At 35.3% G+C, this 25,359-nt stretch overlaps 1 protein-coding gene and 1 pseudogene across 1 annotated transcript in view; both read left to right on the plus strand.

Annotated features, from left to right (window-relative positions):
* The window catches only part of CDH10 (cadherin 10), a 169,029-nt gene that overhangs the window by 88,603 nt on the left and 55,067 nt on the right, over positions 1-25,359 (plus strand). The window lies entirely within an intron of this gene.
* LOC145519210 (U2 spliceosomal RNA) lies at positions 5,139-5,318 on the plus strand (annotated as a pseudogene).

Here is a 25,359-nt window from a genome sequence, read left to right on the forward strand (position 1 = left end):
GAGGCAAAGCTGTGTTTCTGACAATAAAAGTTATTTTCAAAATATCTCAATAAAACTTTAGAAGCATACATTTATTACATTTCTTTTCATATAAGCAGCATTACGCATCAGCTATGTTAAAATTAGTATGCTAATAAAATTTTCTAAAATAATTTATTTTATTATTGTAAAATATAGATAACATAAAATTTACCATCTTAATTATTTTTAAGTATACAAAACAGTGGCCCTAGAAACACTCATAGTTTTGAACAACCATCATCAGGATCTATCCAGAGAATTTCCATCAACCCAGAGTGAAACTCTGTATCTATGAAACAATAATTTTCCTTTACCCCCTGCCTGAGCCCCTAGTAACCACTATTCTATTTTCTGCCCATGAATTTGCCTATTCCAGGCAACTCATATGAGTCACACAATATTCTTCCTTTGGTGTTTGGCTTATTTCACTTAACATAATGTTTTTAAGGTTCATCATATTGTAACATGTTTTAGGAATCCATTCCTTTGTTAGGTTGAATAATATCCTGTTGTATGTACATACCATATTTTATTTATCCATTCATCTGTCAATGAACATTTGGGTTGTTACCACTTTTCACTATTGTGAATAATTATTTTATAGAAATAAATATTTGAGACTCAGCTGTCAGTACTCCTGTATATATACCCAGATGTGGACTTTCTAGACCATATAATAAATCTGTATTTAATTTTTTGAGGAAGCAACATATTGTTTCCACAGGGACCGCATCATTTATATTCCCAGCAACATTGTAAAGTGGTTCAAATTTCTCCACATTGTGCCAACAGTTGTTGTTTTCTTTCCTGTTTTGTTGATGATGAGCATCCTAATGAGATCTCAGATGTTTTGATTTGAATTCCCCTAAGGACTCCCGGGTGTTTGTTGTTGCTTCGTTGCTAAGTCCTGTCTGACTCTGCAACCCCATGGACCTTAGCCCACTAGGCTGTTTTGTTCACAGGATTTTCCAGGTAAGAATACCGGAGTGGGTTACCATTTCCTTCTCCAGGGAATCTTCCTGACCCAGGGATCGAACCCATGTCTCCTGCACTGCAGGTGAATTGTTTTACCACTGAGTCCCCAGGTGGTGCACTGGTAAAGAATCCACCTGCCAATGCAGGAGACATAAGAGACGTGACTCGATCCCTGGGTCAGGAAGATTCCCTGAAGTAGGAAAAGGCTACCCACTCCAGTATTCTTGCCTGGAAAATTTCATGGACAGAGGGCCTTGGCAGTCTACAGTTCCTTGGGTTGCACAGAGTCAAACACGACTGAACACAACACAACACAGCACAAGGATTTAGTGCTGTTAGACATTATCTCATGAACTTATTGGCTCTGTGTATATATTCTTTGGCAAAATGTCTATTCAATTTATGTGCCAATTTTTAATTGGAATGATTAAGATTGTTTTATTTTGAATTATTTTTGTTGTCAATTAAGAATATGTTTGTGTGTGTGTGTGTGTATGTGTGTGTGTCTATTTATGTGTTTGATACATGCATAGAAGTGAAGTTTCCGGTCATGGATTAGGTATATGGTTAACTTAGTGAAAACATTCTAATTTTCTGAACTGATTGTATGTACTATTTTAAAACCTTAGCACTAAGACAGGTTCTGTTGTTCAATGTTCTGGATGACATTGGTGTTGGCAATGTCATTGCCAACTGAGCCATTCTGTAGAGTGTGCAGTGAAATTGCAATGTGGGCCTTCGTTTCCATTTCCCTCATTTCTCTCAGGACTAAGAATGTTGAGCATATTTACTGGGGCTGCACAAAATGGCTAATGATTATATAACATATACAATCCCTTTATGCAGTTCTTTCCTACTTTTGCCCATATTTTACTAGGTTGTTGAGATTTTATAATTGAGCCTTGAATTGTTTATATTTGTATGTAAGTTTTTTGTCAGATATATAGTTATTGCAAATGATTTTCTGCCATTGCTGGTTGGCTCATTCATTTTCTTTATGTTAAGGAAAAGTTTTTAATTTTAATGAAGTCCATTTTATCTTTTTGTTTTTCTCTTTTTATGGTTAGTGCTCTCTGAGTCTAACAAAATACTGATTACCTTAAGGTCATAAGGTTATTCTTCCCCTCTCTTTTCTTCTGGTAAATGTATAGTTTTATATTTTCCATCTCAATCATTTATACATTTTTGTGTATATCATAACACATGAAATGTAGTTTTTTATTGTTTCTCTTTTCTATATGAAAATCCATGTTATGAACCAGTTGTTCTAGCATAATTTATGAAAATACTTTTCTGTTTGAAATATCATATGCCTTAGTTAAAAATCAATTGACCGTATTTAGTAGCCTATTTATGAATGATTGACTCTGTTCCATTGATCTATTTGTATAACGTATATGTTATGTAGCTTATTGTACCTTTAAGGTAAGTTTGAAGTCAAGTGCACCAACTTTGAAATGTGTAAGAGAATTCACTTGTTGGTAAGTTAACAACTTAACACTCAAATAGCTAAGAGAAAAATAAGTTTTTATACTGTAGTTCCAACTTTCTATATTTCTGTGTTTAAAATGTTTTAACAAGTTTATTTCTTTTGCAGTTAGTACACCTGTGACTGTATTTTTATTTATGGTTTGTGGTGGTTAAGATCTTCAGTATGATATTAAATGGAGATGATGAGAATGGAAAATTTCCTGTTTTGATCTTAACGGTTAAATCATTATGCATTTTTATATCTTATATGATATTAACCACAGAAATTTTGTAGAATAAGTAGAAAATAAGGTTTTGAAGCTGCTTATGATGAAAGAAGAAAATAAAAACACAATTAAGGATAAGAGTTTTATAGCTATTTTTCTGGAGCGTGTATTATGAGACATGTTGTACCCATGCTCTTCCATAATTATTATGATTATGGGAAAATCATTTAATCCATTGAGTTTCTGGTTGCATCTTGACTAAAAGCAAAATAGGTAGGTGAGGTTAAATTTGAGACATGCTTGCATTCTGTAATTCTATATTAACATGCTAATAAAATAAGAAAACCTACATTCATAAGTATAATAATAAGATAATAACTGTACTTATTTTACCTTTCTCTATAAATCTTTCCAATAAAATTATTTTCAAGTTATTGAGATATAATTTGCATATGCCATGTTTCCTTATAAAAATTAATATGTATTTTAAAAATATATAGTATTTAAATACACTGTATTAAAAATATGAATTAAAAACATATGAATGATATTTTGCTAAACTAATTCCATTTAGTTTTTCTTTTTATATATTTTCTTTTTAATACACAATGTATTTTAAACATTTATAATATTATAGGTTTAATATATAATATTTAATTATAATATTGAATTTAACTCTTTAACTGTTGCACGATATTTCATTGTATGCATCTACCAAAATGTAAACAAAAATGACAAACAACCAGCCCTGCTCAGAAAGATTTCTATTCAGTTGGTCAACATTAAGAGTCAGATGTGCTTTATGTTTGAAAATTTTTTCTTTGGTTTTGTTTTTTAAATTCCTATGCAAGATTCTGTGCATGGAAATAAAAACATGAGCCTGGCCTTCCCTAAGTTCTGAATCTCTGTTTTTAAGTAATTAGTGTGGTCATTGTTTCATGCCTTTAAAATATTATGATTTGTTGCTTCAAGCTTAAGCTTCTTCAGGATTTGTTAGGGATGAATTGATCTTAATGTTGTCTTATGCTGTGGTTTTAATTTGCTTTAATTGCCCATCATACTTTGGCCACCTAATGTGAACAGCTGACTCATTGGAAATGATCCTAATGCTGGGAAAGACTGAGGGCAAGAGAAGCGGGTAGCAGAGGATGAGATGATTAGATAACATCACTGACTCAGTGGACATGAGTTTGAGCAAACTCTGGGAGATGGTGAAGGACAGGGAAGCCTGGCGTACTTCAGTGCATGGGGTTGCAGAGTCAGACATATCTTAGCGACTGAACAACAACCCAGCAAGGATCTCTTGGTTGCTTCAAGTTTTGGCAATTACAGATGAAGTTTCCATGAACATCCATGTGCAGGTATTGTGTGGACATAATTTTTCAGCTCCTTTGGGTAAGTACCAAGGAGCATGATTACTGGATCACATGGTGAAAGTATGTGTAGTATTGTCAGAAACCTTCAACTGTCTTTCAAGTGGCCACACTATTTTGCAGTCCCACCAGCAAAGAATAGGAGTTCTTATTGCTCTACATCTTTACCAGCAAGTTTGTTGTTAGTGTTCCAGATATGGGCATTCAAATAGATGTGTAGTGGTATCTCAAAGTTATTTTAATTTGCATTCCCTGATAACATATGAAGTAGAGGATCTTTTCATGTGCTTATTTGTTGTTTGTTTCTTTACTGTTGTTTTTAAGAGAACTTTTTATATTTTATATAAATGTGTCTTTGCAAATGTTTTCTTCCAGTCTGCAGTCTGCCATCTCATTCTCTTGACCTTGTCTTTTGCAGAGCAGAGTGTTTGATTTAAATGAAGTCCAGCTTATTAATTTATTCTTTCATGGATCACGCTTTAGATATCGTACCTTAATGTTATTAACATACCCAAGTTTCTTTACATTTTCTCCAATGCTATATTCTAAATGTTTTGTGTTTACACTTAGGTCTGTGATCCTTCAAATCAAATGCAAATTTATATCAAATACTTATTTCTGAAATGATTATAGTCACTTCAGAAATTTATCTTAATCCTCCTGAGATTTTTACTTTAAAATAACATGAATATTCTGTTCTATTCATATTTTTACTATATGTATAAATACAGTGTATGCTGTGTGTGTGTGTGTGTGTGTGCGCGCTAAGTCCCTTCAGTCATATCTGACTCTTTGCAAACCTGTGGACTGTAGCCTGCCAGGCTCCTCTGTCCATGGGATTCTCCAGGCAGGAATACTGGAGTGGGTTGCCATGCCTTCCTCCAGGGGATCTTCCCAACCCGGGGATTGAACCCAAGTCTCTTACATCTCCTGCATTGGTAGGTGGGTTCTTTACCACCAGCATCACCTAGGAAGCCCATAAACATAATATTAGCACTATAATTACAAAAATGAAATATATGTAATATGTTTAAGCATTAAATAATAAAAATAGTACTAATTTTTGTTTATTATTGCTTCTTGACCTTTTAGCTAAGATCATGTGTGATATCTGTTCTTATGAGTATAATACCACTTATTGAGGACATAATGTGTGCCAGTTATTGTTAGGCAACTTATATACTGTAATTTATAAACAATTGCAATACAAAAGATTGCTGTTTCTACTTTACCAAGAGGAAACTGAAGCTTTGAGAGGTGAGTTATTATATCTAGTTACTTAGCTAATAAATTTTACAGCTAGGTTTCAAATCTAGTACTAGCTTATTCTTTACCATCTGAGCCATCTGGGAAGCCCATCTTATTAAGAAACTTGGATTAATTCACTCTAGTGCAATACCAAATCAGTAAAGAGATGTAAAACATCAGAAAGAAAACACAACTTCATTTTATTTTATTTTTCTGGGTAGACATCTTATTGAATACATAAAACTGTCAGCAATAAATTTCAACCTGAAATTTCTTTAGTCTTAAAATAGTGACAACCATTTATAGAGGAAAGAACCCTGGAGTGTCTACTTCAGGGCGCATTAGCAGGCCACGATTCCTTGAAAACATGACCTAATCTCCCAGAGTCTCAGTTACTGGATTTTTAAAGGAAATAATAACATCTATTTATGTGAGTTGTAATTTTGGAAATCAAAATTGGGAGTTGAATATGCAAACTCTTTAAAATCTGTCAAGCTCCTTTCAAGTGCATAGCATTATTGCAATTTAGGACACACATTAATGAAAAAGCACATCAGCTTCTAATAAAAAGCATATTTAATTCAGTGCAGTTTTAATTACATAAATGAAAATAGGAATCAAAAGGAAATACCCAAAAATGGAAGTGGCAGCATAAGTAGTAATTACATGTTGACCATGTGCTGTGTTGCTTGTTGGGTATTCTTCCCAACATACTTTCCTACTGGCCTGTTTAATATGCTGGAAACATGGAGACCAAAAGAAATGTGAACAGTATTGAAACACACACAGATACAGAATTGGAAATATTTCCAAATGAAACATCATCTTGTTTTTAATTTAATCAACAAAAAGTAAAGAAAATCTTGTCTTTAGTTAAGCAGCTGTAATCATAGATTACTAAAGTAAAATCATACACAAATGTTACTTTAAAGGCAAGACAGAAATAGTTAGACGGTCATAAATTTGGAGATAAAGCAATGAAAACCAGTAAGCCCTTTAACAGCAATCAAATGAAATTAACAGAATAGTAAAAAGTGATACTTTACAACGTGAGTTTAAACATATGTTAAAATGCTTCAAAAGCATGAAATAAATGTATGACTGTAAATTTAATTTGTTCTCTGGCCAAAAGCAATATAGCAAGTGAAATCTGGCCTATAAAATGAACTGTTTTTTTTTTTTTTCATTTTTAAACAGTTCCAAATGGAAATTGTGATTCTCCATTTTTTGAACAACAATTTAAAACAAGACTGTAATAGTTCTTTCTTAGGAAATTCAGACCTTGTTCTCAAAGCCTCACTTTGCAACTAGTTTTTTTGTTTGTTTGTTTCTTAAATTTACTGTTTTGTTTTCAGATGCATCCATATTTTGTAATATTGTACCCAAAATTTTAAGAACACACTTTCTCTTTCCTGCCCCTGATGTGTTTTCAGTCAACCAGAAACCTTTAGGGTTTTCTTTTCCAATAAACACATTTCTTAATGTAAAGAAAGTACTCTGGTGTGAATCAACTCAGTACTGAAATGTTTGAAGGAAATGTTGTTTTTTGATTGAATATTGATCTGGGGTCAATCTATACATGTTGTAGCTCTACTTTTTTTTTTTTTTTTAAGGGTAATTCATTAAGATAGTTTTAGTGCCCAGATATATATTTTTATATATAGATTAATAGCTAAGAAATGTCAGAATCAAATAATTAATTTCAACGCTGTCTATTACTAAAATTGAATGTGATATACACCTTGGTTAAGTAGGTTTATAGGATGAATTGCCTGAAGAGTCAAATGACCTCAGCTTTCTTTCTTTGCCTGTTTATTTCTCCTAAACAAGAAAAAAATAATTCCGTTAATACCTAACAGCACGTTTGTGTGCACTAGTAAAAAAAAAATAAGGAATTAAATGTATGTTTTTATGAGAACCGTCTTGTGAAAAAAGACCGGTTAAAACAAATATTTCATACTAGGTAAACCCTTCCAACTACACACTGTAAGCAAAATGTTTGCTTTTAAAGGATAAGATCAAAAAAGCACTAATAAATAAATAAAAGAAATGCTGAATGAGGTAGAACTAAGCTCATGAGAAAATACACTGTATCTTAAAACACATAAATGCAAAATATTTTGATAACTAATATATGTTATCTTTCATATTGACAGATCCCCACAGGGTAAAAATGAAGTCTGTATCATTGAACACCTGGATTATAACATTGTGCACATGAGTTTATTGAACCAAACTGATATAAATTTTAATAGTTGGGATATCACTTCTTACAATATTTCTTTGATTTCTTTTCTTCTCTGCTCCTTTTTCTCTTCTACTTTTTATGCTGACATCTTTAGTTCTTGACTCTGATTTGTTTTCATTGTTCAGTCTCAGAAGCATACCCTGTGAAGGGTCATGGATTTTAATATCTCTTAAAATATATACTTATTCCTTTGGGGGATTAAATAGTGTTGCCCATATAAAGTGTGGTCATCTAAAATAAAAATATTTTTTCTAAATTAGTCCTCCAGACTAACTATTACTTTTAAATTTTTCATCCCAATAGATTTTATTACTTTACTTAAATTCTTGTAATTATTTTGTAATAGTGTGCCTATTTTCTAAACATAAGTAATAATTTGGGAGAATATTTGAAATTGTGAACATTCTGGAAAATTCAGAATTCCAAACATAGCTTATAATAGTGAAGTTTCAAAAAAAAATTAGTGATGTAAATTGTACATTATTTTTCTATAAACAATATCCTGAAATGATAAAATATATTAGCATTGTATTAAACAGTTTCAGTTATAGAAAAATTTGCCCAGGAATGTAAGTAATTCTCAACCTTATTTACTGAAAGTCTTACAGATTTTTAACACTTAAATCTGGTAGCTCAGTGCTTAAGCAGTGCTTCTGCCAAGCAGAAGACCCAGGTTCAATCCCTAGGTCAGGAAGATCCCCTGGAGAAGAAAATGGCAGCCCACTCCAGCATTCTTGCTTGGGAAATTCCATGGACAGAGGCACTTGGCGGTCTGTAACCAATGTGGTTTCAAAGAGTCGATAGACTTTCCATTTTTCTTTTTTTTTTCCAATCTTTGGTTACACTGTACTATTTTTTAACTTTCATTTTAAAAATTATAGTTTGTCTTGTTTTTCCTTTTACAAGCAATGCCGGAGACCTGGGTTGGATTCCTGGGTTGGGAAGATCCCCTGGAGAAGGGAAAGGCTACCCACTCCAGTATTCTGACCTAGAAAATTCCATGGGCTGTATAGTCCATGGGGTTGCAAAGTGTCTGACAGGATTGAGCGACTTTCACTTTCCTTTCCCATGCTTAGTTTGCTTAACATCACATACAAATCTAATAGGCACAAAAGTATTTTATTTGTATACTTTCCCTCTTGTTTAAAAAAAAAAAAAATCTTGAATTCTAGGGTTGGTTAAGTTTTAAGCAAAATATAAAATTTATATAATGATTTCTCATAGGAGTTAAAAACAAGTTAAATTCCTGCTTGAGAAAATTGCTAATCATCATTAGTTGCATCTTCAATCCATTCCATTCATCTTATTTTGTTTAGTGACTGTAACAATTTTTAAGTAATTGTTCAATTCATCAAGGAGGATTTAGTTGGGGCATCATCCAGTTGCTACAGAAGCTGAAGTAGTTATTTTTTCTTACAGACAACCTCAGGTCCTTTTTTTAACTGGCTAGAAATAAGCTCTGTAAACATATCTCATTTCCTTTTCCCTTGACTAATGACTAAAGGATGCAAACAAATAAGTTAGCTGAATAATGAAATTAAGCTATGGAATTTTAATGATGTGTTGCTTTTATTTTAAGGTGAAGAGGATCACAAATGAAATTAAACACAAAATTACATAGATATATATTGAACCCTTTATTCAAGCAGCATTCAGTTCTATTTTACTAACAATAGAATGGCTATAAATTGAAAACAGCCCAGTTGGAAGTAGGAATGATAATTTAATATATAAAAATAGGACAACAAATAGTAAGCCTTTTGTAAGTGGCAATAAAATCAAATTACAGGTAATGCCAAAAAAGCAGAAAATTTCAATTTAAAAAAAATTTCAGAATATCAGTGGTAAATAGAAAGCATATCTAAATTGAAATATAGAAAATAAAATATTAAATGCAAAATACAAAAGGAATGCTCCTGCTATGTGCATGCTCAGTCGTGGCTGACTCTTTGCAATCCCACAGGACTGTAGCCCTCTGGGCTCCTTTTTCCATGAGGAATAGATTTAATAACTCCATTCTCCTCTCTGTTCAAAGCTGTACTATACACAAAGTATTTTTTCACAAAGCTGAGGAAAAATATCAATGATCAGACTGAAAAGACCCCATAAAACATTAAAGTGAAGGAGCTTAATTTCTAGAATTATTATCACAAGATTTTAAAACTACCTGGACAAGATCTTCAGTGTAAATACCATATACCAAGATCATTTTTTTTTTCTATAACTAAATGAAAATCAGGTTCTGAGTAAACTTTTCATTAACACTATTGAGTGTTAAAAGAAAATGTCACAATTTCTAAAGTTTTCTGAGAGAGAAATTATTTGGAACGTGGCATTATATATTTAGTTAAATTATCCATCAAGACATTTGAAGAAAGCTGTTACTATAAATCATAAAAAAAAAAAGGGAGAAAAAGCAACTTGAAAAAGTTAGAGAATATGTAAAGAAAAAGCTCATAAATAAGCACCAGTTTCCAGGTATACTTATTATATATTAATACATAATTCATATTAATTAACATGTTTCACTCATAAAATAGATTACCTTTCTGGCTAGCCATTGCTGCCTAATACTAGAAGATTTAATTACCATTGCAACAGCAATTTTATGATTTGGCATATAGTTTCTATAGTTCAGGATGTTGGGAAGGGCTTGACTGGGTGTGTCTGGCTTTGAGCATCTTGTGAAGCTTCAGGCAAATGGTAGGTGAAAAGTAAAATACCTGGGGTGGTTTGGGCCTGTCGGGCTCCCGGACTTTGCGTTTTTCCATGTGGTCTCTCCATGCCCATCTGGGGTTCCTCAGTGTCTGGTAGCTTCAGGACAACAGAACTGCATACACAGTGACTCTCTGGCTCAAGTGTTGCAGCTCACAAAGCAGAAGTCTCTTCACTTTTTTCTGACTCAGCCTTAAAATTCATGCATCATCACCCTAACGACATTCTGTCTATTACAAGATTCAAAAGGCGAGGAACTTTATTCAACCTCTTGTTAGGGATTCAAGAGGAGAGCTTTGGTCATTTCCTCTTGACGGGAGAGAAGTAAGTTCTTGGAAGAGAATATAGAATAGAAATATTTTTGCAATCACCTGTGGGAAATACTGTCTGCTACATATGCATGATATTTATTTTTAATAAATGAATTTACAGAGAAGAAAATATATACTTGGAATTTAAAGATATGATAACACATATAAAAATCTCATTAGATGATATAGAGAGTAATATTCAGAACACAAGTTGAAAATGAAGCAAGAAGACAAAGAAATGGAAGATCAGAACAATTACAGGGAAAAACGATGAGGGCCAGAACAAAAAAAAAATAATGGAAGAGAGGGCATATCAGTAAAAAATTCACTAGAATAAACAGAATTGTATAGGATTGAAGAATGAAAGAGCCTGGTGTGTATCCTGCAATTTTAATAGAAATGTACAAACACAAAAGATCAATACCATGCATTTTCAGAAACCTGGACAGACAAAAGATTCTACAAGCCCCCAGAAAAACACAGAATCATGGGTCTTATACAAAGATCAGGCATCAGAAATACTGCAGATTTCTCAACAGTGATACTAGTATGAAGATGATAGAGTGTTGTATTCTATATTCTCAAGAGAAAATGAACTCAGCCTTGATTTCTTTGTCCAACAAGAAAGTGCATGTGCATTCAGTATTTGGATTTCACCTCAAAATCAGAGTGAAAAACAGTGAAAAATAGAAAGCATACTAAAGATTGTGATGCAAAAACAATCAGAGGCTAACAGCTATTTATATAAGTAAACTCTGAATCTCAAACAGTCCCTTTCAAAATACGTAAGAAGGTTCTGGGAAATTGTCTTCAGAAAGATGAAACCTATTTAGCCTTTGCAGCTTGAGAGGAAATTAAGGCAGTGGTGGAAGAGTTTATGGTTGAATTTAAGGGGGAAAAAAGTACAGAAAGTAAAGAATTTAGACAATTTATATTTGTCAAGAAAGGAGAAAGTAGAGTGGTGTCAAAGACATTGCGTTGGAAAGGAAAATTAACCATGTGGAACTGGAGGATTGGAGCCAAAATCAACTCTGTTTTTAAGCATCTATCTTAATCATATTTACAAAGAAAGGTTGAAAATAAGATTTAAGGTAAGAAAATGTTTTTCTCCTAGGTTATTTGGCCTAATTACTAAATTGGTATTTAACAGGTTAACAAGAGAAAAACAAATTTAATTTTGGATGTACCAGGGAGTCCTAAAGATATGAGGTTCAAAGTGACTGAAGCAAGCTGCTTTTATACCTTTTAGACAAACAAACAATACTTTTTCAAGAATTGGCAAAAACAAAGGGGTTTGGGCTCTGGGTAGCAAATTAATGAAGAAGTAGCAAGATTTGTTTATAAAGCTTTCTTAGTCCTGAATATATAAAGCTGAGCTGATGACTGTGGAAAACAAAATTGGTTTAGTAGCTGAGTGGTAAGAGATCAGCAAAGGGAGAAAAGAACTTAGATTAGAATGAGAATGAAAAAAACAAAAAGGATCAAATTGAAGCACATTTCCCCACACCCCATTAACCCAGCCTCACAATCCTAGGAATAGATCAGTCCAATAAAATTGGCTCTGCTTCATTTATCTGATGGAAAGTGTTAATCTTCTCTTTGAATAGATATAAGTTAGACAGTATTTGTTTCATTTGCTTTAATAGAAGCAGCATTTTCCCCAATGATTGTATACTCTCCTCCTTGCTGGGAAGTCAGTGTATCTATTAAGTGTGTGCTCAGTTGCTCAGTCATGTCTGACTCTTTGTGACCCCATGGATGGTAGCCTGCCAGGCTCCTCTGTCCATGGGATTTCCCAGGCAAGAATACTGGAGCAGGTTGTGGTTTCCTACTTCAGAGGATCTTCCCAACTCAGGGGTCCAATCTGCGTCTCCTGAGTTTCCTGCATTGGCAGACAGATTCTTTACCACTGTGCTGCCTGTGAAGCCCATATCTATTAAGGGCATGCCATAACATTTGGAGTTCAACAGAGGCTAACCTGTTTATTACTCACTGGAGTAGTGCTTAAGTACACAGAGTGCTAGTGAGCACTGCCTCTGTTACCTTAGAAAGGTTTAAGATTGACTTTTTCAATTCATGAGTTCCAGAGTTTGGGACGTAAGTCCTCAAGACTGAAAACAACTTGGGGTGTTGACATAGAAGCTGATTTTTTTTTATGATAGCTCGTCCAATTCTACCACTTTTGTGATAGACCTTTATGGACAAAGGAGCTCAAGTTTGTAATTTGGTTGGTATTTAAGGTAGGGTTTTCTGGTGGCAGAAGAAGCTAAGTATCTGAGTCCAGAACATCCTGATCACTTAGGTGGGAAACTTGTCTCTATCTTGCCGCTGCATAATAAAGACATTGTGTGTGTGCTCAGTCACTCAGTCATGTCCAATCTGTGATGCAGTGGACTGTAACCTGCCAGTCTTCTCTGTCCATGGGATTTCCCAGGCACAAATACTGGAGCGGGTTGACATTTCCTCCCACGGGATTTTCCCGACCCAGGGATCCAACCTGTGTCTCTTGTGTCTCCTGCATTGGCAGACAGATTGAAAGATAGTGTGATTCAAAAGCAAGGTCGGAAAAGAAACAATAATTTCCTAGACCTGAGAGTTTAATGTTACTAGTAATGTTTGTATCCTACTAATTATCTCTACTTTTCATGTACTCCTTTCACTTAGTAAAAGCAGAACAGATTGTGGAATATCTGATACAGGAGGTCTGAAGTTTGGCTTTGGCAACAATAAAGCTTAGTTTTATCATCTGGCCAAGTTCGTGCATATTTTGGGGTCATCCGTGTAGGGTTTGGGGTATTGGACAGTCTAATCAAGGAAGCAGCTGAGAAACCCTAAGTTGTACAAGGGTGACTTGGCATTTGGTGATTTGGCAAACATCTGTGCCATACAAAGTAGTACTGGAGTCACTTTTCATCTCCTTGACAGGTTGGAAGATGCCATCTATGTAATTAAGCCACAGAGTTTGGCTGTAGTGCTGCCCTGATATGTCACCCAGGAAAGGGCCAGTGGCGAGTCTGTTTTCAACACCAAGGAAAATGTTTTCACCTATTGTCTTTATCAGGGCAAGGAACAGCCTTGAGTATCTGTAGAGGTTTTTCTGAGTCAGGTAATTCACTAGAAAGAGGCAGACTGCTGTTCTAGTCATGGAGGGCATACCCTGTTCTCCATCTTCCATATGTAATCCACTACATAATCACATTGGCAGGAATTAAAACTAGTTCAGGTTCTTTTGTACTATAGATGTTGATATCAGATTGATTACTGAACATGACCAGGAGTCAGTAAACTGACATAAAGGGGCATTTGGTTTGCCCCTGACCTGTTGAAAAAGAATAAGAACAAGACACAGATTGAAAGAGAGCCCATAATAGAAGAGTAGAGGGGGAATAGATGCAAACAAGCAACCTCTAGCCAGCCTTCTAATAAATGATTCATCAGTGTGGGGAAAAAAAGTGTTCACTAATAAGAAAAGGTACTTCTGCTTTGTTTTGTTGTATTTATTTTTTGATTTGTGTATGGGGAGACTTTAAAGGCAGGGAATAGTTGAAAGTGAATTTTTTTGATCCCTGGATCTAGGGGAAAGTTGTCTGCTTCACAACACCATATGCTTCTGGAGACTGGGAACTGGATCTGGAAAAGCTAACTTTAAGGTTGCCTGTAGAGATTTTCTCCACGTTGTCCTGGCGATGATGACCTGGCTGTATTTTGGTGTAGCTTGTATGAATCCAGGAAGATATTTTCTTGTTTTGATGGCGGGTAGGTGGTTAGCAGAACCCCGTAAGGTCCTTCCCATCTGGCTGACAGTGCATGCTTTCCTCTAAAGACCTTGATGTACACCTGGTCTCCTAGCTGAAAGGTTTGGCAAAGCTTGTCTTTCAGTGGAAATTGTGCCCCTTTCGCCTGTTGGCAACATGCTCCAAGTTACTAGTTAGTTCTTGTATTGAGCTAGTCCTAGCATCAGAATGTTCATGTAAATTCCCACAGTGTTCCCTTAACCCAATAATAGAAGGTTTAGTGATGCCAGTAGGCATAAAAAGGATTTTAGGAAAAATCTGTTAAGAAACTGGACAAATGACTAGAAGCACTACCCCTGACCCTTATAAAGTTCCAAAATGTTCCAAATAAGTGACATGGATTAACCCCTTTGGAAATAATGTTTGGACACCAGATGTCACAGAGTCTAATTGGCATGAGAAATATGTTATAGGGTGTATCCGAGAGGCAGAAGGTTGTTTTAAAATACCTGCATCAATTCCATTATTTTCATGGCAGTAAAGATGAAAAGGATTGTCAAAATTAGGTAAGCCGAGAGTGAGGGGTATGGATAATTTTAATTTTAAGGCTTCAAAGGGAATTGATACCTCTGATACTCAGGAAATTGGCTCCATGTGGAAGGAGGACATTGGAGGTTTAGGAAGGACAGCAAAATGAAGAATCTATCGGCTGTGGGGAACTCTGCTCAATATTATGTGGCAGCCTGGATAGTAGGGGAGTTTGGAGGAGAATGGATATACATATATGTATAACTGAGTCCCTTTGCTGTCCACCAGAAACTGTCACAGCACTGTTAATTGGCTATACTCCAATATAAAATAAACACTTAAAAAAAAAAATATTGGCTGCAGTAACCAGTTACTCCTAGAAATTTATGTAACTTATTTCATTCAGGGGAGAGGGATGGACAAAATTGATCAAGGAGTCTTGGGGTGAGCATCTAAATGCCCCATATCTCAATCTCATGTCCTTCATAGATAGCAGTTTTGCACCCATAGTAGTTTAGTTCAGGAGGCTTTATGAACTAGCTCAACTAGAAGTGCCCTTAGATCGCTGGAGATCAAACAGAGTTCCACAAATTCAGATGGAGAAAGTGAGCTAGATATCACAACAAAATATAAAATTATACTGAAGAGCAGCTATATGTCCTTAATAAATGCAGATATATATCTGTATATATATATTTTTTTTTTCTTTAAGGGAGTAATGAAATTGTGTGTTAATTTTTGTTATTTTGATGGAACAGAAGGGAAACAAGAATTAATTTTGGATCTGTTAAATGTGAAATGTCAATGAAACATCCCATTGAAGACAGATGCATATTTAGAGCTGAAGTTGAGAGGAGAGGATTGAGTTAAATGTATACATTTGAAGGTCAGTGTCACATACATTTCATTTAAAGGAAATGAAAGTTGAGTTTTAGAAGGGAACTGAATAGGAACAAAATACACCACCCCAAAATATGCCTCCTTGGCATATTACTTTAAGCTGGTTGTTTTTAGGAAACAGTAAACATAAGTGAAGCTCCAAAAGCTGAGTACAGTTCACCCCTACTCAGCATATTTAAGAAGCTGGGAAAATCCTGAGGGGCTGCGTGTGTGCACACTCAGTCACTCAGTCGTGTCCGACTCTGGGACCCCATGGACTGTAGCTCGCCAGGTTCCTCTGCCATGGGATTTTCCAGGCAAGAATACTGGAATAGGTTGCCATTTTCTATGCCAGGGGATACTCTCCACCCAGGGATCAAACCCGTGTCTTTTTCGTCTCCTTCACCGCCAGGTAGATTCTTTACCACTGATACTGAAGTGGGCCCATTTTTCCTGGTTTGTTATGGTGGGGGTAAGGAGTTCTCTTACATACCAGCTGAGGAATGATTTATTCAGATGTTTGACAGAATTTATGCTGCAGAGTTTCTGCATAAAATATGTCATTATAAAATACCTAAGGCTTTCCAAAGTATGCAATATGTCAACATGAAACATGAAACCACTGTGGATATGCACTTATAGTTTCCATAAGGTATTAAAACACTTAAAATATCAGCAATCAGAGATTAGGATGCTAATTATAGGCCCCCAGGTATCTAAAGAAGCTGAAGTTTGCTATATTAACTTCAGGACTCATAGGAAGGTCCCAGAAAATTTTGTTTAATTGACTTAGGTTATGGTATAGGCATCTGGGCTTTTTAAAATCTCACCAGGTATTTCTAAGATTAAGCTAAGGCTTTGGAGATGCATGCAATTTTTGAGACTAGGAAGAGTTCATGTGATACTTTCTCCAATTTAATCTGTAAATTCACTGGAATACCAATACATTTTTTAGCAAGATTTTGGTTCTTTATTTGTTCTGCTTTTTAATAGAAAGTAACCTGCTGATGTAAAACTATATATGGTTAAGGACCAAGAACCCCCAAGACAATTTTTTAAAAGACAGATAAGGAAGGGTACTTATTTCAACTGATATTGGCAGTTGTTTGCAAAGCTTCAGAAATTAAGTGAATATTCAATTAATAGTAATAATATTATATTGGTGCCAGATGGAACAAAATAGAGGGATCAAAAGCATACCCTTGGTTATTTAGAAAACTTTGTTTCTTGTTCTCCTGGAAATGTCCTGAGATGCAGGCCAGCTGTGACCTCTGGAGACCCATCCTTGGGCCGGCAGCATGTCCATGGGTGGCCACAACCCTTCCCGGGGGCTTTCCAGTCCTGCCTCTGGGCCTTACTGCCTCACAATCTAGGAGGAACAGCCAAGGTGTGGAGTAGGCCTGTGCTGCCCCACGTGGACAGCCATATGTGGCTCATTCTGGGAGGTAGTCCAGTGGGGATCTGCCTGGCTCTGGCAGTTTGGAGAGAGTCAGGGGAGGTGGGCCTCAGTGGCAAGGCAGCTCCTCGGGTTGGATGTCTGTGGTCCAGAATGCTTCAGGGGCACCACGACCATCACTGCACTGGCTTCTGGATGCCAAAGGCCATGAAGGAGAGTTGACTAGGATGATGCTGAAGATCAGACTGGTGGCCAGGTTGCTGAGAAAGTCCAGCTTGGCATGCTTGGGGGGCAGTTATTGAGGTTGTACTTGAGGAGGAAGATGAGTACCAAGCCCATGCAAGTCTGTAGCATCAGGTAACTGGAGGAGGTGAGCTGGGGCCCTGCTCCATATGGTCTTCAGCTGGGAGGTAGTCACCATCTGCAGCCTGATGCAGCATGAGCGTGGCCTTGGCCATGCTATTCTGTCTACATAATGGTTAAAATAAATAAATAAAAAAGCATATCTGTGCTTATACAGAAGGGCTTCCCTGGTGGCTAAGATGGTAAAGAATATGCCTGCAATGCAGGAGACCTAGGTTCGATCCCTGGGTTGGAAAGATCTTGAGAAAGGAATGACAACCCACTCCAGTATTCTTGCCTGAAGAAGTCCACAGAAGAGGAGTCTGGAGAGCTACAGTCCATAGGGTCACAAAGAATCAGACATGACTAAATGACTAAGCACCCAGAAAAAATTTTGATGAGTTGTAATTAAAATCCGTGGTTTATTAAATATGTATTGTAAATCCTTACTAGAAAAAAAATTATATCTGTTCCTAACACCACACACACACACACTCACACACACACACACACATACAATATCCAGATGGTAAAGGTGAGCTACATGCCAAGAAAAGTTTTAAAATTATTAAAAGCAAAGAGATTATATGAAAACATAAGTATGACTTTTGGTTAGGAAATATTTCTTGAATAAGATGCAAAAAGAAATAACTATAAAATCAATTCTTAATAAATTTAAGTACATTGAAATTAAGTACTCTCTAGGAAATGACAACCCACTCCAGTGTTCTTGCCTGGAGAATCCCAGGGATGGCGGAGCCTGGTGGGCTGCCGTCTATGGGGTCGCACAGAGTCCGACACGACTGAAGCGACTTGCAGCAGCAGGAAAAAAGAAACTACTGCCAGTGTTAAAAGAAGCTTCCCAGACTAAAAGAAGAAACTTGTAATTATATAACCAAGAAGCTATTAATATTCAGGTATATAAAGAATTTGTTACAAACTGAGAAGAAAATGACAGAGCAAGAGAAGCAAAGGGAAAAAAATATATGAAAGCACAAAAGAGATACATGAAACCACCTATGAAAATTAAGTGAGAAAGTGTGTCTCATTCAAAGGAATAGCAAGTGTTAAAGCTGGAGATGGAATAAACTCAGCGTGTTCAAGAAACAGGAAGGTCAATGTGAGTTCAAGTGGTTAAAAGGATAATGGAAAGAGCTGAGGCCAGCATGACAGGCCCGGACTAAGTCACAGTGAATGTTGCAAACGATGGTAAGGCATTTAGACTGTGTTCTAAGTGTACTGAGAAACCATGGGTGGATTTTGAGTGGAGTTATGGCATGTACCGACTTGCATTTTTAAATGATGCCTCTTGTTGGTGGGTGGAGAGTAACCATAGAAGGATAGAGGTGTGGAGGCTAGGTGGACAATTTAGTGACAGGTTATAGTGACTTGTATTGGAATCACAGCGTGGGGACTGCAAGAAGCAGTTGGAGATACATTTGCAGTCCAAAAGGACTTGCTTATGGAATAAATGGGTAGAATTGGGGGAAATAAATCAACGGCCTGTAGGATTTTAGTTTGAAAACCTGGCTAGATAATCATGCCGTTTACTAAAATGAGAAGAGTTGATTTGTGGGAAAGGTGGAGATTAAACATTCAGTTTGGGACAAGTACTATTACTCACTTTTCAAAAATATAAAATATGGAAGGAAAAGATGCACATAAACTTCAAGATGATTATATGTATGAAGGTGTAAGGAAAGGAATGAAAGAACAGAGAAGGCTGCAACTGATGAATTACAGTTTATTTTGTTTTCTTTCTTAAAGCAAAAAGAATCCAACATAAATTTACAAAATATTAACATTTATGGAACCCTGGTGCTCACTTTTGCTTTATTATTCTCTGTGTTTTTCTTTTTATTCCATTATATTGGCATCCATTTCCTTTGGGAGTTATAGCCAGACTTAAAAGCTGAGTGTTGTTGGTGGGTGAAGGTGGTGGGGTCAGAGGGAAGGTAGGAAGACATCAAGATAAATTATGCTAACTTTGAACTGAGGAATAATAATCATAAGAAAATGTGCATATCAAAACTGCACATTTCAATGTATTTTCACAAACCAGTTTAAACTTAGAATTCTTTGAATTTTTATTCCCTCTTCTTCATTTCTATTACGTTACTGTCATATACTTTATCCCAGCATCCAAAGATAGTATTATTGTTTTGTATATTCAGTCGTCATTTATATTTACCACATAATTGCAGTTCTGATGCTGTCATTCCCTTCACAAGTTTTATTTGAGGTTGTTTTCTTCTGTAGAAATTTCAGTTTAACATTCCTTTAACTGAATGCCTATTGGGATAAATACCCTTAGTTTTGTCCAAAAACACATTATTTCATCTTTCTTTAAGAAGCCTATTTCTGCACAGTGTAGAACTTCAGGTAGCTCGTTATTTTTGGTAAAATGTCATTCCATCATGTTTTGGCTTCCATCATATCTTTTCAGAATTGGGCAATTAGACTAATACTTGCTGCGTTGAAGTTAATGTATCTTTCTTGCTCCTGAAAACTTTTAGTTTTCTTTATGTTATCAAATTTCAAAAATGTGACTATAATGGGGATTATTTGTTGTTTTACTTTTATTTGAGCTTCCCTGGTGGCTCAGATGGTAAAGAATCTGCCTGCAATGCAGGAGACCTAGGTTCGATCCCTGGGTTGGAAAGATCCCCTGGAGAAGGGAATGGCAACTCACTCCAGTATTCTTGCCTGGAGAATTCCACAGAAGAGGAGTCTGGTAGCTACAATCTATGGGGTTGCCAAGAGTGTTAGCAACTAACACTACTTTTATTTACTCTTTTGGAGTTTCTCAGATCTTACTGAATCTGCTTCTTGGTATCTTTCACCAGTTTTTAGAAATTCTTACCCATTTTTTCCTTCAAATATAATTTCATTCCATTCTCCTTTCTTTTTGGAAATCCAATTTCATGTCTGTTGCAAATTTTGAGTTTATTTCACAAGCATTCAATGATCCTAATTTTTTCTCATGATTTTTTCTCTTGGCATTTCAGGTTTGCATTATCTATATACCTAACTCTAAGCTGGTAATCTCTTTTTACCTTCCAAAAAATGAATCTTGTGTTTTACTAACCCACTCTGCTGTAAAAACTCTATATATTTATGAATGTCGTATATTTTTGGTTTAGAAAGCTCTTTTGATTCTTTTCTCAATTTCCATTTTTCATCTGTTTTTTCCACCTTTTCCTTACATTTTCAATACCTGCAATTTAAGGTTTTAATTTAGTGGTCTAGGGCCATATTCGTAACCCTGATTCTGCACATCACATTGTTTTTGTATTTTATCCACACACACACACACACACACACACACACACACACACAGACACACACACATGAACAAACGAATTTGGGAGGGAGGGGGATTGACGATAGCATTCATAGCCCTTTTTCAGATTTCCATTTCAGTCATTTCAGTCAGTACTTTAAGAAATGCAACAACTGTAAAGATCCAAAACCCTTTTCATTTTCCCCTCTTGCCCATAGCTCCTAGAGACAGCAGGCAGTTGCCTGGTCCTTCTCCTTTGGGCATCCAGTTGTGTGCTTGTCACTCTATAGTTTTCAAGATAAAAGCATCTTTACAAGCCTTAGAAAGCCAACAGCTTCAAATATTGCCTCTGTAGCAAAGTCTCCAAAACTTCTAAGTACTAAAATGGCACACGTTGAATTCTCATTAGTGTCTTTAATTTAGTTTAGTTCAACCCAATTCAAGAAATAATTATTTAAATAAACTCCTTCTGTGAATACGTATCTCTAGCCCTCTCCTTCCCTTCATATCATTGTATCTTTCTTGATTAAAAGGAGGAAGGAAAGATTGTCAGCTGCCTGTGTCGCCCATTAAGAAGAGATGATCACTCTTCATTATTTCTTCTCTGATTTCTGTAGACCGTATTAATCAAAAATGGATGTCTTTGTTTTAAATATTTTGCACATACTTAATCTTTTTAGACATGAATTTGTGTTCACTGTGTGTGCTCAGTTGCTCAGCCATGTCTGACTCTTTGTGGCCCCATGGACTGTAGCCCTCCAGGCTCCTCTGCCCATGGAATTTTCCTGTTAATACCGGAGTGAGTTGCCGTTTCCTACTCCAGTGGATCTTCTTGACCCAGGGATCTAACCTGCATCTCTTGTGTCTCCTGCACTGGTAGGCAGATTCTTTACCACTAGCGCCACCTGGTTAGACATTATTTACATATATTGCTTTATTACAGATCTAAGATGCTTAAGAAGACTTCAAGTTGTGGAGAAAAATATGGTGTGAAATGTTCAATGTCATTTTCACACCACAAGGGAATACCCTGCATAATTTGGTGATTTTCAAAACTGTAAGAAAGAAGATGCCAGGCTTCTGAAAGAATATGAACTTTCTCTCAAATATTTCCCCAATAACTCTCTTTGGAGAGGAAAACTAACACATAATTAGGAAAGAACATGTCTACTGTGGGTTATGCATATACCATTTAAGATTGTGAAGCAGATAATGCCCTAGAAAAGTGTGTTTATAGAAAACTTAAATAAATGCCTTCAATGTAATCTTGGTATCTTCACAGTACTGGGAAAGAAATGTACGAGTTGAGACACTGTGTGACCGTGAATTGGCAACATTCCTTGCAGGAGATGTCTTCTAGAATTTAATAGCACTCTCTGCTAAGAAGTCCGACCTGCTGCAGGGTCTTGAGTAATTCCTAACAGCTTCTAAGAATGACCCCCAAAATGCAAGATAATCCTCAGCTGAACTCACCAGTTAAGGTGGCCCAAAAGCACAAAGCCAACTTTCAGTAGGCTGAACTCTCAAAAGACCAAATGGGAAGAGGAATCTCTGGTTTTTGCATGTGGGCACCCCCTGGAGTTTGTACACTTGAAGGAGTTCTCTAGAGACTCTGACAAATTCGGGCGACAACCACTTAACTTTTTTGCCAGATTCTAAATTATTTAGACAACACTGTCAATCAATCACTTAATCCTCAATACTTGCTTCTGGTCCCAGAAAGAAATTGTTCATAAAAGTGTTTATTAATCTGAGTCATCTGTATGGGATATTTTTAAACTATTATCTTTGGTTTTTGCAATCCATTCCATTGATAAGCTTTATTTCTCATTCCTATTTCTATTTTTGGAGGAAAAATTGTTTACTGGGATTCATAAAAAATTATGTATATTTTTCTCTATCATTAACAGAAAAATAATGTTCAATCTTACTCTGTAAACTTTGCACACTCAAGATTTGCCACCCTTCTCACCCTTTTTTCCTCTACTTTCAACAAAATGAGTAACTACTTATTTATTTCTGGCCAGATTTCATTTGCTTTAGTATGCTTTCAGCTGCATTCTGGTGTGGGACCATCTTCACTATCTTTTTTAATTGGATGCAAATTTAAAGTTACTTGATTCAGTGCCTTAGCTTCCATTTGATATTATAATATCAAATGTTTTATTATGTTAGTCACTAGAGCAATTAGAGCAAAATGCTAATGATGATGGTACCAGAATAGCATAGCATATTTGCCACATGCTGAATTTTTTAAAAAACAAATATAGAATATATTGGCTGTTTGAAAGAACAGCAGGCATAAAATTATAACTGTATATTAGAAAATCTATTCAACTGTTTCTGATATTTTGAAGTTAATGAACACACACAAATGAGAAATTGTTAAATTCAGATAGTGCTTCTTATAGTTCTTTTGATTCATTTATCAAAATGTGTCCTTCAATAACTAGTCCATCTGTGTATGCTCAGTTGTGTCCAACTCTTTGCAACCCCATGATTGTAGCCTTCTAGATTCCTCTGTCCATGGGATTTCCCAGGCAAGAGTACTGGAGTGGGCTGCCATTTCCTTCCCCAGGGACCCAAACCAGGTATCTACCCTTCATCTCTTACATCTCCTGGCAGGCAGATTCTTTACCATTGTGCCACCTGAGAAGCCACTTCAATAACTATTAATAGTCTAACCATTATAAATACAATCATAATATAATTCTGCAAGTATAATTCTAATTTTCTCAAACCAAATACCAACAATAACCAATATCCAAAAATGTAGCAATATTCTGAATGAGGAAGAATCCCACCTAACAATATAAATTCCTCTGGATTAGTAATCAGACTTTTACTGGCAGATTGATAGATTCAGTTTTTTACATTTTAAAACTTGGTCATTTTTCTTCTAGCCAAGGAGGAAAATACAAGAGAAAATCTTTTATTAGTTATCCTTTTCGTGACAAATTAAATTCCCTGTACTTCATAGACCAATACTTTGATTGCTTTTATATTTACAAATTTGTGTGAAAAACTGAAAAATAAAAATGACTAATATTAAGAAGTAAAATTTCCACCAACAAAGTACTCCTTCTGAAGTATAATCTTAAATTAACTCCGGTGTGACAAAAATTGATTGGATCTCAGTTTCTTCCTCTTAATGGCAAAGGTGGTCTTAATCTATATAAGCCACAAGACCCCTTTTAGCACACAAACTTTGTTTTAGACAAGTATCTTAAAATGAACATGAAGCTTTACATGAAATGTTTTAAAATTATCAGAAGTCTGCCACATTTAAAATTACTAGTCTTTAATTAAATAATTTGTTGCTAAAATATTTATTGAAATTCAATGGATTGTTTGGTTTTAGTTATTAAACTAATCAATATAAGCAAATGAGTTATAATAACCACATCCAAATTTAGAAAGTTAAATAATAGGAAAATGACTTATAAATGTGCAGCACGGTGTCAGTTGTTCTATTTTCATTAATTGTCATGTATCTTGCCATGTCCTTTATCTACTTGTGAATTTACAAGGAACACAGCAGGTTGTGAATTTTTAATAGGCTTTCCTCAAGGAAAGAAAAGGTCAGTATTAACATAAAATTCTTCTTAAAGATTTGTGGCACAAATGTTTCACACTGGAGAACAGGTGTTACTGAGGAACTACAGCCTCAATAATCTGCCATTTTTTTCTATGTTTAAAGAAACTTTAATATCTCACATAATAAAATAGCACAAGGTCAAATAATATAAAATTTATTTCAGGGTAGATGCGATAAGTTTTTTGGCACTTTTTCCATAATCTTTCTTCTCAATAGCACAAACAACTGATTTTGTTCAATTAAATGTTTAATAAACCCAAGTACTGATAACTAATATCTAAACCAAGAAATGTAAGAGTAATGAGAAAACTACAACTATAAAAGATTAAATCTTCTCTGGTCTTTGCTTATTATACTAAGTGAATTGGAATGCAAAATAAAATTTATATCACACACACAAGAAATGAGGGAGACAATAGCAGGGTAAGAAGAGAAGAGAATGCAAAAAAGAAATTACGGTAATAAAGAGAAGCTTAAAAATAGAGAGGGAGTTTAGACAGAAGACTATAATTAAAGAACTTTGTCAATTGGTCTTTTTCTATAACTTTTAGGGAATCAACATCATTGTCATACCCTTTACTAGTTAACTCTCATCTCCCATCAGGTTTATCTAGAATAAAAAGCAACTTGCCAAGTCTCAGGACATGTAGAAATGCATCTTTCTGCCTCATAGTATGTATCTGTTTTATCTCTTTACTTGTCCAATTCTCACATGTCTATTTAAATAATATTTCAATAAACATAGACTAATGCAAAGCCCCAAATATGGTCATTTTGTCCCTTTATTCTAGTGTTAGTATTCCATTGTTTCCCTCTGTGAGAAAAGAACATGTTTTTTCTTTATTTTTATGCAAGTTCTTAAGAGTTCAAGAAAAATGTATTATGTCTGGTTTCTTAAAACCAACACTTATAAATTCATAGATCTAATTTGTTTCTCTTACATTTGAGAGGGAAGAAGTCTTTTCATTTCTGAATCATGAAACCAGCAGTCCAGCTTCCAACTGACATCTC

Source organism: Giraffa tippelskirchi, chromosome 8 (genome assembly GCF_054371585.1).
Source record: "Giraffa tippelskirchi isolate mGirTip1 chromosome 8, T2T-mGirTip1v1.2.pri, whole genome shotgun sequence".
NCBI lineage: Eukaryota > Metazoa > Chordata > Mammalia > Artiodactyla > Giraffidae > Giraffa > Giraffa tippelskirchi.